The sequence below is a fragment of the Rhinopithecus roxellana genome, chromosome 22 (assembly GCF_007565055.1).
Source record: "Rhinopithecus roxellana isolate Shanxi Qingling chromosome 22, ASM756505v1, whole genome shotgun sequence".
NCBI classification, from domain to species: Eukaryota; Metazoa; Chordata; class Mammalia; order Primates; family Cercopithecidae; genus Rhinopithecus; species Rhinopithecus roxellana.
The window spans coordinates 1,040,427-1,060,116 of record NC_044570.1 but is presented as its reverse complement, the minus strand read 5'-3'; the positions used below and the strand labels follow the sequence as shown (position 1 = coordinate 1,060,116).

At 40.4% G+C, this 19,690-nt stretch overlaps 1 non-coding gene and 1 pseudogene across 1 annotated transcript; both read left to right on the top strand.

Moving 5' to 3' along the window:
- The first annotated feature begins 4,047 nt into the window (after positions 1-4,047).
- Positions 4,048-16,375, top strand: LOC115895661 (annotated as a pseudogene).
- Positions 15,087-15,192, top strand: LOC115895693. Its single transcript, XR_004055837.1, has one exon. It is a non-coding gene; the product is annotated as a U6 spliceosomal RNA (small nuclear RNA).
- Positions 16,376-19,690: the final 3,315 nt, after the last annotated feature.

The window sequence follows — 19,690 nt, the reverse complement described above, 5'->3', positions numbered from 1 at the left end:
CCTCAACTCCTGGCGCTGGGGACGCCAGGAGGCCGCTCCTCGGGGGTTAGCTGCCTGGCCGCTCAGCCGAGATCTGATTTGCAAGCTGGCTGCACGCCCCCTACTAAATCTATGTTGAACTTTTTAACTACAATTTTTATTCATCTGAATACAGTTCAGATATTCTCGATGAAAATTTCACATTTGAGTTGGGACGTAATGAAATGTAAAATACACAATGGATTTCAAAGATTTCATATGAAAAAATGCAAACTAGTAATTTTTACATTGATTACATGTTGACACAGTATTTTGGATTTTTTTTTTAAATCTATTTTTTTTTTAAATCTACATTTTGTTAAAAAATTTAAATAAACTATGAAATTACTTTTTGGGATAGAAAAGGGGACATTATTAAATGTTTACCTAAATTTTTTTCAAAAACGTATCTTTAACAAAAACACATTTTCAAACAAAACTGAAGTATTTTAATTTTGAATAGGTAAAATAATTCCTGCTGAAATTCAGTCCTGGCATGATTTCTTTTTTATGCATTTGAGGACTCTGTTTATAACCCAGATGAAACATAAAGCTTATGAAACTCCTCTGAGAATGTGGAACACAAATTACCTGTATAGATATCAGGGTGCAGATGATGCTGAGGCCGGGCTGGCTGAAGAAGAGCAGGATGAAGATGCTGTACTCGCACGGGGGCTGGCCCCAGGTTACCCGCCCTTCATGTACGTGGCGATGGTCACCTGGCTCACCAGCAAAGTGAACAACAGGTCGGTGGCGGCCAGCCGCATACCAGTGTGTAGAAGGCGGTCTCCTTCTGCTCCTTGCGCGACTTGCACAGCAGCACGATGGCCACCAGGTTGCCCGCCACCCCGAAAATGGACGGTCCCAGGCTGTCCAGCAGATTGGGCTCCAGGTGAGGGACACATTGACCTGGGAAGGGGTTAACATGACGGTGGCTGGTGGTGTGCAGCCCTGGAGTGTGAAACTGAGTCTGGGGTGAGAGAAGAGAGACAAAGCCGCCATGAGTGAAATGACCACCTGCAGGGCGTCAGACCCGCGCCCAGGAAACGGGATGCTAACATGACAAGGGAGGACCTCAGTCCCACTCTCTGGATTGCAACCACTTACCAACTGCAGCCACCCAAATCTCCAGGCTCCCTCTGCTCCTGCCAGTGGCACACCATTGCTGATCTTAATATTTATAAACTGAGCCTCCCATTCCTCTTCCTCCCCCTATCCCCCCTCCCCCTCCCCCCCCCACCGCCTATCTCACTACTCTGACAAGAGCCATCTTCAGGGAAAGGTAACTCCCTAGTATTATTCCTGACAGATTCTGAGTTAATAAAATGCTCACGGAAACCCTGGAAGACAATTTGGAGAGTGTTCTCTTTCCTCCCTGGCTCCGCTGCCAGCGCCCCATCTCCACGCCTTCTACCCAATGGCCCAAATCCCACGTCACGTGTAGCGGCCCCAGTGGTGGCCTCTCCACGACCCCCCACGGTCAGCCCTCAGCTGTCCTGGACCAGCCTCCAGCCTGCCTTAACCTCGTCCTGCTCATCCTGGAAAGTGCCAGGGCTTTGGCTTCTGAGAGCCAGGTCTCAGTGGCTGCCGATTTAGGGATCTGAGGTCAGAGTGGCCAGTTTTCAAAAACGTGGGAAACAAGAGGGCCAGCGGGATGGATCTGGAAAGAACAGTGCTGGGTTACTCGTTCCATTTTTTTCCTTCCTTCAAACATGAGTCCCAGCTTTGCTGTGCCCGCCTGTGTAGGCCGCGGGAGGACAGCGTCCAGGTGTGTGCCGCACGCGCAGGTGGCACGGAGCCTGGGTCCTGGCTCTGGCCGCCGTCTGTCCCAGCCGCTAGCAGCGTCCGCAGCTACTGATGTTGGCAGCTGCAGCTCACTGGCATTTATAAAGTACTCCACCCTTGGCTGGGTGTGGAGGCTCACGCCTGTAATCCCACCACCTTGGGAGGCCAAGGCGGGTGGATCACCTGAGGTCAGGAGTTGGAGACCAGCCTGGCCAATATGGCAAAACCCTGCCTCTACTAAAAATACTAGAATTAGCCAGGTGTGGTGGCGGGTGCCTGTAATCCCAGCTACTTGGGAGGTTGAGGCAGGAGAATCGCTTGAACCCAGGAGGCGAAGGTTACAGTGAGCTGAGATCAGGCCATTGCATTCCACCCTAGGCAAAATGAACGAGACTCTGCCTCAAACAAAACAAAACAAAACAAAACAAAACAAAATCCTGCTCCTCCACCCCCTAGCATCAGAATACAGCAGAACATTTGGGTACCCAGAGAACATAAACCAAGCTGGTCTGTATCCTGGATTTTAACAAACATTAGAGTTTTAAAAGAACTGAAATCATGTAGAATGTATCCTCCAGCCAAAATGGCATCCAATTAAAAATTAAAAAGTAAGATAATAGCAAAATCTTAAATACTTGAAAGATAAACAGCACACATTTTAGTTTTCTTGGTTTTTTTCCTTTTTACATTTTTATTTATTTATTTTAAGTTCTGGGGTACATGTGCAGGATGTGCAGGTTTGTTACATAGGTAAATTTGTGCCATGGTGGTTTGCTGTACCTATCAACCCATCGCCTCGGCATTAAACCCAGCATGCATTAACTATTTTTCCTGATGCTCGCTCTCTCCCTCCCTCAGCCAGGGGCCCCAATGTGTGTTGTTTCCTTCCCTGTGTCCATGTGTTCTCATTGTTCAGGTCCTACTTATAAGTGAGAACATTAGGTGTTTCGCTTTCTGTTTCTGCATTAGTTTCCTGAGGATAATGGCTTCCTGTTCCATCCATGTCCCTGCAAAGGACATGATCTCATTCTTTTTTATGGCTGCATAGTATTCCATGTTGTATGTGTACCTCATTTTCTTCATCCAGTCTATCACTGATGGACATTTGGATTGATTCCATGTCTTTGCTATTGTGAATAGCGCTAAACAGCAAGCACACTCCTAAGGGAAACGTCTCAAGGGAAACAATTAAATATATTAAACTGAATAAAAATATGACATATCATACTTGATTCAACACAGGTAAAGCCAGTGCTGGCAGGAAAATGTATTTCACTAAATGTGTATGACGGAAAAGTAGAAATTTCTCAAATAAAAATTTCAGCTATCACATCAAGAAAGTAGAAAATAGTAGCAAAATAAAACCAAAACAAATATAAGAAAGAAGCCCGAGCTCTGAGCGGCAGCCGTGGCCACCCGCAACAGCACCGCCACGAGTGTCTTGTGGGCTTTCCTCAGAGGAGCCTGTCAGCATCCTCCAGTTCCAGGCGCTCTAGCCCCGGTCCTGCTTCAAGAGGCTTTTTCCAACCAGAGGCCTCTCCTCCATAGCCTGAAGGCTCGGCCAGTTCCCACGAAGTTTGCCGGGTACGCAAGGCTATCACCGATATTCGTGGCACCAAGACTTGTGCGCGGGTTGCACACATTGGCCACTGTCTGTGCCTCGTGCAATGACGCCGCCCGAGGCGCGCACACCGCACGCGCACGCGCATAACGGCTTGGCTTGCCTGTAACGGCTAGGCTTGGCTCAGCGTTCCTGGCTCGGCTTGGCGTTCCTGGCTTGGCTCGGCGTTCCTGGCTCGGCTTGGCATTCCTGGCTTGGCTCGGCGTTCCTGGCTTGGCTTGGCGTTCCTGGCTTGGCTCGGCGTTAGTCGCTTTGCCCGGTGTTTCTCGCTTGGATTGACGTTTCCTCCCTTGCGTTCCTTTGCTGGGCTTGACCTTTTCTCTGCTGGGCTTGGCATTTCCTTGGCTGGGTTGGGTGTTTCCTTTGGGCGGTGGGGGGCGGGGGTTGGCCCTTCCTGGGGTGGGCGTGGGGTCACCCCGGGTGGGCGTCTGCTTTCTCCGGCTGGGTGTGGGTTTTCCCGGGTGGGGTGGCCGGGCTCCCCTGCTGGGGTTGGCAGGTTTTGGCTGGGATTGACCTTTCTCTTCAAACAGATCGGAAACCCGGAGTTTCCTGCTAGTTGGTGAAACTGGTTGGTAGACGCGATCTGCTCGCTACTACCGGCCTCCCCTGGCTGTTCAAAGCAGATGGTGGCTGAGGTTTCTTCAATACCCGCTGCCTCCGCTGTGAAGAAGCCATTTGGTCTCAGGAGCAAGATGGGCAAGTGGTGCCACCACTGCTTCCCCTGCTGCAGGGGGAGTGGCAAGAGCAACGTGGGTGCTTCTGGAGACCAGGACGACTCCGCTATGAAGACACTTAGGAGCAAGATGGCCAAGTGGTGCTGCCACTGCTTCTGCTGCTGCAGGGGGAGTGGCGAGAGCAATGTGGGCCCCTCTGGAGACCAGGACGACTCCGCTATGAAGACACTTAGGAGCAAGATGGCCAGGTGGTGCTGCCACTGCTTCCTCTGCTGCAGGGGGAGTGGCGAGAGCAATGTGGGCCCCTCTGGAGACCAGGACGACTCCGCTATGAAGACGCACAGGGGGCGCGGGGAGAGCAACGTGGAAGCTTGGGAAGACTACGACGACAGCGGCTTCACGGAGCCCAGGTACCACGTCCGTGGAGAAGATCTGGACAAGCTCCACAGAGCTGCCTGGTGGGGTAAAGTCCCCAGAAAGGATCTCATCGTCATGCTCAGGGACACTGACGTGAACAAGACGGACAAGCAAAAGAGGTAAGCGGGCCTGGGCTGGGAGGAGGCGGGACGTGGGGGGATGATGGGGACATACCCTCCTGGCGGGGTCGGTGTCCTGGCTTTCTCTTCCTCCGCAGGCCCCACACCACCCTGGGTGTGGAAACCTCCGAGAGGTCAGGGCACAGGCCCTTTATGAACAGCAACACAGAAACAAAACTTTAGCTGATTTCCTATCCAATTATAATTTCCCTAATAGAACACTAATAGACTGTTTTAAAGTGACTTAACTCGCAAAATTAAGTCGATGCAGCAGATTATTTTTAATGTACACATTTTAAAACAATGTTCTATACTTTATAGAAAGGTGTATATTGAGAATTAAGTCCCATAATATATCAACTTCTGGGCTAAATATTTTTCAAATAAAATCCAATATGGGTTTTATATCGATGTCGCCTATGTAATATGTTCTTTACTGAGGAACCTTACAAGGAAACTGAAATGGGAAGATGGTTCGTGTCCTTGAATAGGAAGATTCGCTTTTCTTAAGATGTGAGCTTTTTCTGTGTTTATCACTTTTACGTCAGCCAAATAAAAATAGCAAAGTTTTAGCATTTTTACGCTGCACATCCTGTATTTTATTGCTGTAATAAATTAATTTTTTGTAACGGAATAGAAAACACTTGCTTTTCCACATATCAAAATGTGAATGTGCTATTTCCACAAATTGTTTACTAACAGCTGAAAAAAATCAATGAATAGAACAGAATAGGAAATCCAGAAATACCCAAATATATGTAAGAATTTAGCACTTGATAATGGTGAGGTTTCATATTGATAAAGCAAGATTAATCATTAATAAATGAAATGCATGCTGTTTGGAGAAAACTAGCTAGATTTTTATGTCACAAAATAAGTTCCTGGAGTATAGATTAAAAATTTTAAATATACAAAAGGAGAAAAGTACCAGAAGAAAACACAAAAGCCTATTTATATATGCAACTATTTATTTATTTATTTATTTTTCTGGGACAGAATCTCACTCTGTTGCCCAGGCTGGAGTGCAGTGGCGCAATATCAGCTCACTACAACCTCTGCCTCCCGGGTTCGAGCGATTCTCTGCCTCAGCCTATTGAGTAGCTAGGATTACAGGTGCCCCCCACCACACCCGGCTAATTTTTTTATTTTCAATAGAGACAGGATTTCACCATCTTGGCCAGGCTGGTCTTGAACTCCTATCCTTGTGATCCACCCCCCTCAGCCTCCCAAAGTGCTGAGATTACAAGCCTGAGCCACTGAACCAAGCATATAGATGCAGATATAATAAAATAAGCTCAATTTAAGATTGGGCAAGGTACTTTTTTGCATATCTACCAGTGACCTGTGCACATAGGAAAATGTAGTGTTCCTGGTAAGAGAAGGAATTTAAGTTAGAAGAGGAATGAAATACTGTTTTCTATTTAAAGTAGAAGAGGAATGAAAGGCCTGGCCGCGGTGGCTCACGCCTGTAATCCCAGCACTTTGGGAGGCCAAGGCAGGTGGATTACGAGGTCAAGAATTTGAGACTAGCCTGGCGGCCAGCATGGGTGAAACCCCTCTCTACTAAAAAATACAAAAAATTAGCCAGGCATGGTGGCATGCACCTGTAATCCCAGCTACTCAGGAGGCTGAGGCAGGGGAATTGCTTGAACCAGGGAGGCAGAGGTTGCAGTGAGCTGAGATTGCACCACTGCACTCCAGCCTGGGTGATGGAGTGAGACTCCATCTCAAAAAATATAATAATTAAATAAATAAATAAATAAATATAAAAATAAATAAATAAAGGAATGAAATACTGTCTTCTATCCACAAAGTTTGTGAGGGTGAAGAACAGTGGTACTTATGTAGTTGTTGAAAGTTTAAGCTGCTGCAACTTTTCTAACACACTTTGATGATAAGAACCACATGTTAAAAATGTGTATGCCTTTTACCTGTCAACTCTATTATATGAAATATCTGTATGAAATAGACACATATGTTTTTCTTAGTATTGCTTAAAATAGCAGTGTATTAAAAGTGCTCACATAAAGATTTTATGCAGAAATTTCAGTGCATCCATAGGATGGAATAATATGTAACCATTGAAGGTGTCAGTAGATACAGAGATATGTTGACATGCAAAGATGTACTTTGCTAAATCAAGTGAGAAAAAATCAGTTTGTTATACACCTACACAAACAGAATCTGCTCTTGTGTTACCTGAAAATATGTAGAAAACATAATCAAACTTATTTCTGGGGTTTGTAAGTGAAGTTTTTCCCTTTCTCTTATCTGTGATTTCTGCAATGAATATCTGAAAAGTTTTAGTTAAGTTTCATTAGTAATGAAATAATCCTTGGAAAGAGAAGGAATAGCTACTTGCATGATACAAATAATTTCTCACATTTTATTATTTATTTTATTCCTGTGGATAGCTATCTTCTGTGAACTTTTACCCTCTTGAGAAGTAGAGGGTTTCTGTTTACCTGTTCCTGTAGATTTTATTGATATACTTTTTATTATAAAATTACTTTTCATTAATATAAACATGTGTAAAAGGTATGAATTAATTATCTTAGTTTAGTTATATATTTATGAAAACTAAAATAGCAATAAATGATCATTACTATTGTAAATGTATTGCTCTACTCAACAGGAGTATTCTTTAAAATATTGAACTCCCAAGCTGTGTTTATGCATTCTTTCAATCCGTTTAGTCATCAAACATAAGCCAGACACCTATTATGTGGAAGGCAATTCTACCATCTCTCAGGACCCTTCCTCTTTGAAAACTTCATATTTACCTGCTGGGCCTGAGCAAGTTGAGAGATTTAAAATTGGGGCATTAGGAGGTAATCTCAATTGAAACTTTTCCTCCCTCCTTTCAAACAAAAGCATTTCTGAAGGTACAATAGTAAAAGATAACCCCAACTACCCTTCTGAAAATGTATAAGTCTTGGGTAAAGACTGTTTTAGTACTTTTAAGAACTAAAATGTGGTACACAAACGAGGAATACTATGCAGTCATAAAAGAAAGAACGAGAGCATGTCCTTTGCAGGGACATGGATGGTGTTGAAGGCCATTATCCTTAGCAAACTAATACGGGAACAGAAAACCAAGTACCGCACGTCTCACTTATAGGTGGGAGCTAAATGATAGAACGCACAGACACACGGGAAGCGCACACACTGGGGCCTATCAGAGGATGGAGGCTGGGAGGAGGGAAAGAAGCAGGAAATGACTAATGGATACTGGGCTTAACACCTGGGTAATGAATAATTTTGTACAACCAACCCCCTTGACACATTTTTACCTATGCAACAAACGTGCACATCCTGCACCTGTCCCCCTGAAAGTAAACGTTGAAAAAAAGCTCCACGAATAGTTTCATAAATCCATTTTAAAGGAGAAGAATATAACAGTCTTAAATCCTAATATGAATGATTGGAAATATCTGATGTACATAGTTGTATAAATCTAAGTATTGATAAAAATGAGCCCATGCCATTCATTTGAATTTCAAGTTTTCTTTGGCTTAAAGTTTTTGAAAACCAAAGTAAGAAATAGATTATTTTAGAAATTTGTTTGTTTTTCACCTCAGCCCTCTTATTCATATTTCTTTTAAGAACTAAATTTATCTAAATGCTAGTCGTCTGACTGGAACCCCCAGACCTGTTGTATTGTAACATATTCTACTTAATGTAAGGCACCAGGGATTGTATGATGCCCCATTTGTTATGTCTCATAAGAGAATATTTAAATGCTGCCAATCATAGTTTAGTAAATCATGAATTATAAGTGGTATTTCAGTGTGAGAAATGGTAAACAAGAGACAATGATCATCTTAGAATCACTAAAATACATCGTTACCTGTAATCTTAAAACATACCTGAATGTAGGTATTGTATCATCTCACTGAATAAAATTTGTCTTTAGTGGTATTAGTAAAATTATAATATCTTACAATTCCTGAGCTGTTTTTGTGTTAGGAACTATTCTATCTCTTTCGTGTAGAGTCTTATTTAAGCATTACTGTGGTTTCCTCGGAGAAATCGACTCTTTTCATTCCCATTTATTGATGAGGAAATTGAGACCCAAAAAGGGTAAGCACAGCTGGGAAGCATCAGAGCTTCAGGGAGGATTCCAGCCCACGTTGAATGCCATCCAAGGGCTCTGCTCTTCCTATTCAAATAGGCTGCTCTTTCATTCATACAGTGAGTCATGAGGTAATAAGTAGTGTGCTTTCTTCAAAGGGAAATTAAGTTTGTTTTGAAGGCAGAGTAATAGCAGGCTATTCATGTTTGCAATTGCATGAATCATTGATGTAGCTGTAGATAGTGCACTAACAATTTCCTAAAAAGTCTTCTCACTCTCATAGGACTGCTCTACATCTGGCCTCTGCCAATGGGAATTCAGAAATAGTAAAACTCCTGCTGGACAGACGATGTCAACTTAATGTCCTTGACAACAAAAAGAGGACAGCTCTGATCAAGGTATGCAGTAGTCAACTATATCAGCGTGAGATGGCTTTGATTTCAATACATAGCATAAAAATGAGGTTTCTCATTTAAATGTAACTAGTTGGTGAAAGGCTGGAATGTTGTTTTTTAATTCCCAGGATGTTAATTTATTTTTGGTCTAATACTGACAGGCTGTACAATGCCAAGAGATGAATGTGCATTAATGTTGCTAGAACATGGACTGATCCAATATTCCAGATGAGTATGAGAAATACTGCTCTACACTATGCATCTACAATGAAGATAAATTAGGCGAAAGCACTGCTCTTATATGGTGCTGATATTGAATCAAAAAACAAGGTAAGATCTAACCAATTTTATCTTCAAATACTGAATGCATTCATTTTAAACTTGACCTGGGTAAGGGCCAGTTTTCCATATTGGAAGCTCAAGCATAACCTGAATGAAAATATTTTGAAATGACTTAATTATCTAAGACTTTATTTTAAATATTGTTACTTTTAAAGAAGCATTAGGGGTTACGGTTTTTTTTAAATGCACTTGTGGTTAATACTTTTTTAAAAACACTGAATTTGCAAAAGGTAATCCTTTTTTTTTTTTTTTCAATTTTTCCCTGCCAGGTTTTGTTTTTTTCCCCCTAATGGATGTAAAATGACAAAATTTGCCCTGGAGATAGGTTTCACATTAACACTCCAAGAAAACTTAAACATGTTTCAGTGAATGGTAATCCTGCTACTTTGGCAAATTCCAAAAAAAAAAAAAAAAAAACAAAACAAAACCCAACAGTAATAGATATGAGGTGATGTATCTCTCAGTGGCAAGGCTTAAGATTTCTGATTGCTTATGAGGCAGAAGTGGAAAGGAAAAAGAGCAATCAGAAATATCAAGGCCAATTTGGAAATTAGATAATGGAGGGAAAGGACTGTGAAGAGGTTTTGTGCGTGTGTATGTCTCTGCGTGTGTGGTGTGTGTGTGTGGTGTGGTGGTGTGTGTGTGTGTGTGTGTTGGTGTTCTTCATTTTGTTCCTTTGTATGGTGACAAGGTTCTTTTAAATTTTAAGAATGACAGTTTTCAGTTTGGGAGAGGGAGTTAATGGGTTGTAAAATGCCTAGAGCATTTCATAGGAGGGCTCTGAGGAACCAGATTGGCAGTGAACAGGTGGTAATGTAGTGGAAACCCTTGAGCAGAGGGAATGACAAGTTATTAACTGACTTAGTGTCCCTATTCTGGTAAAAATGGCCAATTAGAGTCTCAACTCTGCTTTCAACTCTAGCATGTCTTGATGGGAAGGTGGGAGACAAGGGGCTTATAAGGAACCAGATCAGGTTGGATTTTGAGTTTACTAGACTTGTTCTACTCTTACCGGGGAGAATTATGTGGTATTTTTCAGCAAATGAGTCTCTCTCCTACTCTTTCCTCTTTTTGGCCAAATCCTCAAATGCTAAAGGGAATTGGTTATGTGGATGAGCGATGAGACTGAAGTAATCGTCTATTGCACTAGCTTCCAGCTAGAGTTGTGCATTCCAGTTACCTCAGGAATTTTTTAAACAGTCCACAAGTCTAGGCTTTCCCCTGAAGATTTTGATAGAGTAAGTCTAATAAAGCCTGGATATGTATGTTTAAAAATGTTTCCTTGAAGCCAGGCATGGTGGTGCATGGCTGTAGTTCCAGCTGCTAGGGAGGCTGAGGTGGAGGATTGGTTGAGCTCAGGAGTTCGAGTCTAGCCTGGTCAACATGAGACCCTCTCTAACAGAAACAAACACACAAATTTCTCAAAATCTGGATACACTCCTGCTTAAGAAACACTGAATACGTAAGTGTAATATGTAAATTCTTATATCTCAGAAACTTAAGATATTTTTAGAAGAGTTGGAGTTGGATATGTGCTAATTCCTTTAAATCTTTCCTTTCCAATAACATAATCTAACTTTCTTTGTTTGTTTGTTTTTGAGATGGGGTCTCACTCAGTTCCCCAGGCTGTAGTGCAGTGGTGCGATCACAGCTTACCACAGCGTTGACCTCCCCAAGCTCAGGTCGTCCTCCAATCTCAGTTTTTGTATTTTTTTTTTTTAGTAGAGATGAGGTTTTTGCCATGTTTCCCAGGCTGATCTTGAACTCCTGGGCTCAAGCGAATCACCCACCTCAGCCTCCCAAAATGCTAGGATTTACAGGTGTGAGTGACCATTCCTGCCCAGTCTGACTTTTATCAGTGGTTGAGACATTAAAATGAATATATTGGCACTGTAATCAGCTTGCATAATAATACCTTTTCCTTTATACCTTCAGTTATTCACTGCCATTCAGAAGGTCTTTAGAAATTTGCAGTGAGTAGTCCTTTCATTAGTAGAGAATGGCCCTCTCAGGATTTTGTGTCTCTTTGTTCAGTTACTCAAGTGCTAGATCAGTAAGTTGTTGTTAAAAGCAGTTTTCTCAATTAGAATTATAGCAAATTCTAAGCCTTTTTTTGTAATTGAAGCTGTATTATGGACTATCCATTATGTCTCTAAGTTTTGCAGAGGTTTGACATAATCAGGATGGCAGGTTTAAACACTAAATCCATGAGTTATTAAGAATACAGACAGGAATTCTGTTAGTTTTCAGTAATCCTGTGAACTGATACCTATTTAGTTAAGCAGTCTGGAAAAAAATAAAGAAAAAAAAAAAAATAAAAATGAAAATAAAAAAAAAATTTATCATATAATTTAATAATGAATGCAAAAATTCTTTGAATGGCAGTAATATTATGACAATTTTTTATTACACATCCGGACCTTGAACTTTGGTAAAACATGTGAAACTAAAGAGATAATTTTTACATTCAAATTCTTGCTTATACACAAGATTTTTCTTAGGGTTGGATAATATAGAGATAAAAGATACATCCCCTGCCTCAAGAGCTCTTGTTTAAATGGAAAAAAAAATTTATCCAGAAGTGCCATACAAATGCTAGTTAGAAGCAAAGGTCTTGGAACATAATGTTGAAAGTGAGTTTTGAGATATCAGATAGTTGGTCAGCAGAAATGGGTGTTTCCAAGGAAGCAGCAGCTGTGGAAAGCACAGAAGAGGAGAAGGAGCACTACATTTGTTACTTTCTATGAGTGTAATCCTGGGTTATATAAAGTTTCCAGTTCAGCTGAGAAATACATAATTTTTTTGAATTACATATTGTTTTGTTTTATATTGTTTTACAGCATGGCCTCACACCACATTTTGCTTGGCGTACATGGACAAAAACAGCAAGTGGTGAAATTTTTAATCAGAAAAAGCTAATTTAAATGCACGTGACAGATGTGGAAGGTATAGTTACTTCTTTTAATCGTGTGTTGTTCTAGATTGATAGCAGTCACTCGAGTCATAAATAATAAATTAATAAGATTAATTATACTTATTGACATAGTGAGCAGTATCAACACAAATCAGTTAAGCAGGAAAACAATTATTTGGACTGGGCAACATAAAGAACAGTTTTGGTAGGAGTCATCTTCTCTTACTTATGACTGATGTTATTTGTTGTATGACATTTTGATTACCTGATAGTATGTTAGCTAAGGGATTTCATATGAATTTATGAAATGTGAACTTTAACTTTTAGTTTACTTTTGACTCAGTATTGAACTTCTTAACCCCTTTCTAGTAGGTTTTAACCTCGTGTCTTCTACGCTTTTCTGATAAATATGCTATGCATGGAACATAAATAGGAGTTGAGAATCCTTTTTCTTTTTCAATGACTCTGCTTTAAGTTGCCTTCTTTGAAAAATATTAATGTTAGCTTATCCCTACATGACAATTAATTGCTATTCCCAAAACTATGGGTTCACAGCTTTTCCTTTTTTATTGCCAGTGTATTTTAATGTTTTTTTTTTTAATTGGTATGGAGAGAGGGGAGTGAAGATAGTTTTACATGGATACACTTTCCTTTAATGAAGGCAAGCCTAGGGGTGGTGATAAAGAGAAAAGAGGTAGGCTTTGGATTCACACAAGACTGGATTTAATTCCTAGCTTTCTTACTTGCTAGGTGTGTGACCTTGGAATCTTATTTACCACCACACATGTTGTCATATATGAAAAGTAGGAGAATACATCCTTAAAGTTGGCTGTGCATAAAAGGAAGATATATATGGCATTTAATTCAGTGCCTAGCACAGCTATTTGGCAACATAACTGAACTCCTATGACTATTCTTACCATTATTATTAATTACTGCTTTCAGCATGCAGAGAGCTCTTATTTATCTTACCCTCTAGCTGATTTTCTATTACAGAATATCAGTCTAGGAAGCTGTAAGGAAATCTTCACTTAAACCTTTGTCCACTTCAGATAAGTGGCCCTAGCATTGTTTCGTGCCCATAAAGGACTTTAAATTAATGTCTTCTACTGTGCAATACCCCACTGAGATAAGAGGTTTCCTTGTTGTCCCTTCCTTTAAACCTTGTCTGGTATTTTCAAAATGAAGAAAAACACTTAAGCACCCAAGATGCTTATGTGTTTTAGTGCATGTAAATGTTTAATTCTGCAAGACAGGCAAGATGTTAAATTGATAAAGTATATTAAATTAGCTTTTAAATAAGTTTATTACAGTTCCCTAAGGGAGAAATGATCTCTGTCATTTTAGAAATGCTCTCATACTTGCTGTACGTTGTGGATCAGCAGTGTAGTCAGGCTTCTACTTGAGCAAAATATTGACGTATCTTCCAAAGTCTATCTGGACAGACGGCCAGAGAGTATGCGGTTTCTAGTCATCATAATGTGTAAGTGTTCCATTAAAGGCGAGTTAATGCTACATTGAGGGTTAAAGTAATTATAACAATCGCATCTCTTGTTTTTAGTGTGTTTTTTATTTTTTGAGTGGTCAGTAGACGGAGTCCCCGTCATCAGCCAGAAATAAGATCAAAAAGTCAACGACCAAGTCCTAAGTACCAAGTGGTGGCTAGGATTCTTTATGCATCAGGACTTTTAGAGCGCTTGAGTACATTCAGAATCCAGCAACATAGTGTCTTCGTTCATCGCGAGTATTAACCCTATGACATGGGATTAAAGAATAGTGTCATATCTTTGATTTTTCTGATTAGTTATTTGGGTCTTGAAAGTCCAGTGTTAAAAGAAAGCCTTGGACTGTCTCTGGTATTAGCTCCGCATACTCTGAATTTTTCAATAACGAAGGGGTTCACAAATCCAAGGAAGACATCCCTTTTATCAAGTCAGAAGGAGGAGGGAAAAAAAGGACATTCCATTCATTCTGATTTTTCACGTGTTCCTGTTGCTGCATTGTTGCCACTCAAATGGTCCTGCTGCCTGGTAATGTTGATCTTTGTCACAAAGATGCCCTTAGTGATTCAGAGTCCTCAAGTCTTCATGCAAGTCATACAGTGCTTTGAAGTTAACAAGTTTGTAGTTGTTTCCCATCCTATGCTTATTTGCTCACCATTGTTCCCAAAGCACAGCACCCTGCTCTGGCCGCTGAGCATCCTGCCTTTATCCGCAGACAAGTGAGCAAATTGACCCTTCCCCCCATATTCAGAACCTAATGTGAAACCCTCTTAGCCAAGAATTAGCTGAACCTTCATGGTACGAGATCCTTTGAGGCCGTGTTGGTCTTTTCGTTAGCAGATTATTAATGGCACTTGTTCTAAGGGCAGAGGGTTCAAATAATTGGCAGAAAGAGATCAGTGTTTTTTCTTCTCTTTGCTACGATCTGTACTGTGAGGCACTTTTATATCCTGTAGAGAAGCCTTAGGCAGTAGAAAGTTCCATAGGAACCTTCCCTGAGCAGTGGCTCCCAGTTGTGGTTGGCCCCTGAGGAGATCTGTTTTAGCATGATAATGAAAAATCGTCCAAGTCGACTATCGGTAGCTCAAGATTTTAAAATATTTTCAAATTCTACCTCACAGAAGCCATTGAAGAGAATTCTCAAGAATCTCAATAGGTTAGTTGGACTTAACAGAGCCAAGCCCTGTCCATGACTCACCACTAATCGTGTAAAAGTAGGGCTTTGTGCTTGCTTCGGCAGCACATATCCTAAAATGGGAACAATACAGAGAAAATTAGCATGGCTTCTGCATAAGGAGCAGCACAAATTTTTGAGGCATTCGTATTTTGGGCAGTCACTGGAAGGTCATTTGATTATTTGCTGACTAGCTCTAAGGAAACACGTGAATCAAGCAACATGGGTGCCACCAAAATATTGAAATTGTGATTTTGCACTAAAAAAATACTCGGTAAGATGGTCTATGAGATGACTTGGATCTGAATAACATGTTCAGTGCAAAATATATTGTTAGTATGTATGTCAAAAATTAGAGAATGTCAACTTACAACTTCTTCATGGAAACTAAAAAAAAAAAGGTAGAGTTTTGGTCTCCATGTCAGCTGCAATTGACAATACATAATTAAAGCATTATCCTAACAAACATCTGCTGGCTTAGAGTTGGAGTGGTAAGAAGGATCATTGGTCCAAGCCTAGGTCTTAAATACTATTGGTTGTTTTCTGCCCTTGGTGGATTGATCAACTCCGTAATAGTGGACAATCACATTAGCTACTTTAATGAGATTTATGATAAATTTATTACAAACTATGACAAGTGGGATGTCCTGAATTATAAGCCATAAGGAGCAGAACAACTAAGAAGCAGAATTAGGACTTAATAACATTTTCTGAAAACTACAACATTTGCATATTAGAATCTACGAACAAATACACACTGGTTTTATTTGGGATTCCAAGATAATTTCAGTCATGAAGTTTAGGAACAGATTATTCCATTGCTTTACTATTTCTCTGAGCATTTAAAAAATGTATCTTGTTAAAATCATTATAAAAACCTAGTGAATAAGGCAGGCAAATCCTCACTTTGTAGAAGAAGACATTGAGCCTAAGAGAAGCAAGTTGTCCAAAAACAAATAGCGTTCATTATGGAGCCAGACTTAAGCAGAGTTGGAACACTTTCTATTATGTCATGCTAATGCAAGCTAATTTACTGGGTCAAGTGCTCTAAGTTTGTGAGCATGTTCACCTATATTTTTTCTTCTTAATTAGAAGCTTCAAGAGAAGTTTATAGAATGTACTCATAAGTAAATGGGATATACTGAAGGTTTTCTGATATTAGATATTGTTTGAAATACTCAAGAATTTTACATTTGCTAAGTGTTTTTATATCAGTATTAAAATAGTAATTGATTTATTACATTTTTATATTGTAGAATTTGCCAATTACTTTCTGACGACAAAAGAAAAACAAGATGCAAAAATCTCTTCTGAAAACAGCAATCCAGGTAAACTTTGATAGTGAATACGTAGGTTAGGTGGTCACACCCTCTCCTGGCACCAGGGACCTGTTTTGTGGAAGACAGTCTTCCATGGGCTGGGGGAGTGGGGATGGTTTCAGGATTATTCAATCATGTTACATTATTTGTGCTACTTTTTTATTTATAGTTATGTTACATTGTAATATATAATGAAATAATTATACAACTTACCATCATGTAGAATCCGTGGATAGCTCTGAGCTTATTTCTGCAACTAGATGGTCTCACTGGGGCAGAGCAATGTGAGACAGTGACAGATCATCAGGCATTAGATTCTCATAACAAGCACACAACCTAAATTCCTCAGATGGGCAGTTCACAACAGGGTTCATGCTCCAATGAGTATCAATGCTGTCACTGATCTGACTGGAGGCAGAGATTCAGGCGGTAGGTACAAAGCCATGGGGTTGGCTTAAGTACAGTGAAGCCTCCCTGGTCGTGCCTGCTTGCTTCCCTCCTCCTGTGTGATGCGGTTCCTAATAATCCATGGACCTGGTACAAGTCTGTAGACTGGGAGTTGTGGACCCCTGCTCTGGGTGGCCTAACCCATAGATTAAAAAGTAACAGTAAGGAATTTTTGATCACAAAAAGAACGCTGAAGCACAAGTCATGTTACATATGCTTGCTCCCCACAAGGTCTCACTATTACTGACTTCATTCCTCCATTTGAAGTTGGAAAGAGACACATTTACTTTGTTGGACAAGTGTGTTCTTCTACCTGCTGGTTTAATTGTCATGATAACAGTAATTTTGTTAGAACAAGATGCTGTGGTTACCATTTGCCAAAGATCGTCAAAATAACTATACAAATTGCCCAACCTAAGGCTCAGGAGATATAATAAAACTAGAAAATGTTTCACAATAACAAAAATGCTAGTATGCTACCTGGTTGTGGACACTTAATACAATATATAATCCAAACGGTAGGAGGACAACTTTAATGTAGCCACCTATTTATCAAAGAGCTTTTTGTAAATTAGGTTTTATTAGTTTCTAGGAGACAAAGATGGAATAGTGTAGTTTTGATCCTTAAGGTGCTCATAATAGAGCTGTCTCCATTTCATTTCTGTGCTTTTTTCAACAGAATTTACAAAGAAAACATTTCTATTTATTTTCACTTGTCCACTTAACAAATAACAGCAAATGTCTTTTAGATACTAACCATTTTTCTAATGCTATGAAACACAAACAATTAAAAGATCAGACAGGAGCTTGTTTTATCATTGTCATTTTAAAATTTTACTTACTTCATTCAGTGCTACTGTGTGCTAGATGCCACTGGAATCTTATAATTTAATTTATTATTATTGATTAGGTGGCCAGACATATGTGATAGAATGAAAGTTTTGAAAAAAAAAAAAAAATTAGGTATGATTCAAGGGACAGCCCCAGAGTGAGAAGAATTTTTCTAGGTAAGGCAGCAGATAAGTTTGGCAGAAGGAGACATGCCAACAAGATTGTGTGTTTGGCCAGAGGAACATCTAAGGAGATTGCCTGCTTTGGAGGAGAAGCGCAAGTGCAAAAGACAAGGATGCTTGAGTGAACTTTGCAGGGTTTCGGGAGCATTTTCACTTTTGCTAGACACAAAAGTGTGAGATACCAGAGGTTGTGGAATGAGGTGAATACTAGCTAAGCAAGTTTATGACAGACTTTTTAATACTACCCAAGTGAGCAGGTCTTATCCTATGGGCCCTGGGAATTTAACCAGCTAGAATGCTTTGGACTGCAAATACTGATGAGCAGTGGCGAAAACAGTAGGAACCAGGTTGTTTTGTTGTTCAGTGATATCCTAGGGATCCCTCTTGTCCCTCTTCTGGTGCTGTTGACAGTGTTTTATTCATGTCTCCTTTCATGGTTGGCTAATCTACAACAGCTCCAAACATCTTGTTCTCACAACACACATCTCAAGGGGCTTCTCTGCTTCACCTGTGTCTTCTAAACAGGGAGAAAACTTAGAAGCACACAAGGGCTTCCTGTAACATTTCATTGGCTGTGTTACACTACTGCTCATTCCCAACCAGGCACTGGGAATGGCAAATAGTGATTAGCTTTAGAATGAACGTTTCTCTTTCTGAGGCTCAGGAGGGAGATTGGGATAATAAACATCCCAATAGACTTGTGTTTCTTCTGCAAGAAGGAAAGGAATGGCGTTGGTAGGAGCGAACAATGTTTTGCTGGCAGGGCTCATTGGAACATTGGAGACAGGGGAGTCACAAGATTAAATTTGAGTAGTAAGGCATTCTGGTTTATGGTGTAAAACGGTTAGCAAGCTTTTTCTGTAAAGGACCAGGTGGAAATATTTGAGACTATGTGGTCTCTGTCATATCTACTTACGCCCTGCGTGTGTCTCTGTTGTAGTGTGAAACCACCATGATCTTTGTAAGCAAACAGGACCTGAAATGAGAGCTCCTATAAAACTTTATTTACAAAGCCATGAGGCAGATTGGATTTGGGACGTGTCGACCCTATAGTGTAGAAACTGGGATTGATGGAATGTAACCTTAGTTGAAGAAACCAGGGAGACAAAGGACACTTTTGCAGTAGTCAGCTATAGTTCGCTTTGTCACACGATCCTTGGACTCGTATCAATGTATTATAAGGTTTTTCCCCATCCGGTGAAATAAAGTTAGGAATCTCAGTTTACTACATTTAATATGGTTGGCCTTTGTTTTTTTTATGGTGTTATGCCTTTTTATTTGTTTTGCTTGCTTCTTTTTTCCATGTAAGAGCTGACATAGAAGTGGCGGTTTTCTTTTAAATAAGAGCCATTTTGTAAAGTTTGGTGTTCCCAGGGCAGTGGGAATATAAAGCAGAGGCAGAAGATAGGTATAGTTCATAGAGTTTGTGATATTGAAATGAGAGGCCTTTGGGACCGAGAGAATGTTAGATGATTTTCAGGTTTCCACGTTGTACACTAGTATTTAACTGGGACCTAGGAAGGAGTAGAAAATTTTCTGGTGAATACAGAAGAGCAAAAGAGCATGCAGCCAGGCAGGAATGAACGCATTTTTCCCTATGCATGTTTAATGGAATATTCATGTAGGATATTTTGAGTAGTAATTGGATAACCAGCAATTTATAATACTCACATCTACTACTAGTTTTGACTCTCAGTAGCAAGACTTGTCAAAGACCAAGAATCTGAAAAGTTGATGAAATGTCCATGGTATCACCATCAGTGACCAAAAGTGCGCATCCACAGAACAAAGAATGGGACACATGATACAATAGATAAGATGAATATCAGAGTTATGTTCCTCTTGAGGAATGGATAGTCTTCATGACCGGTGTTA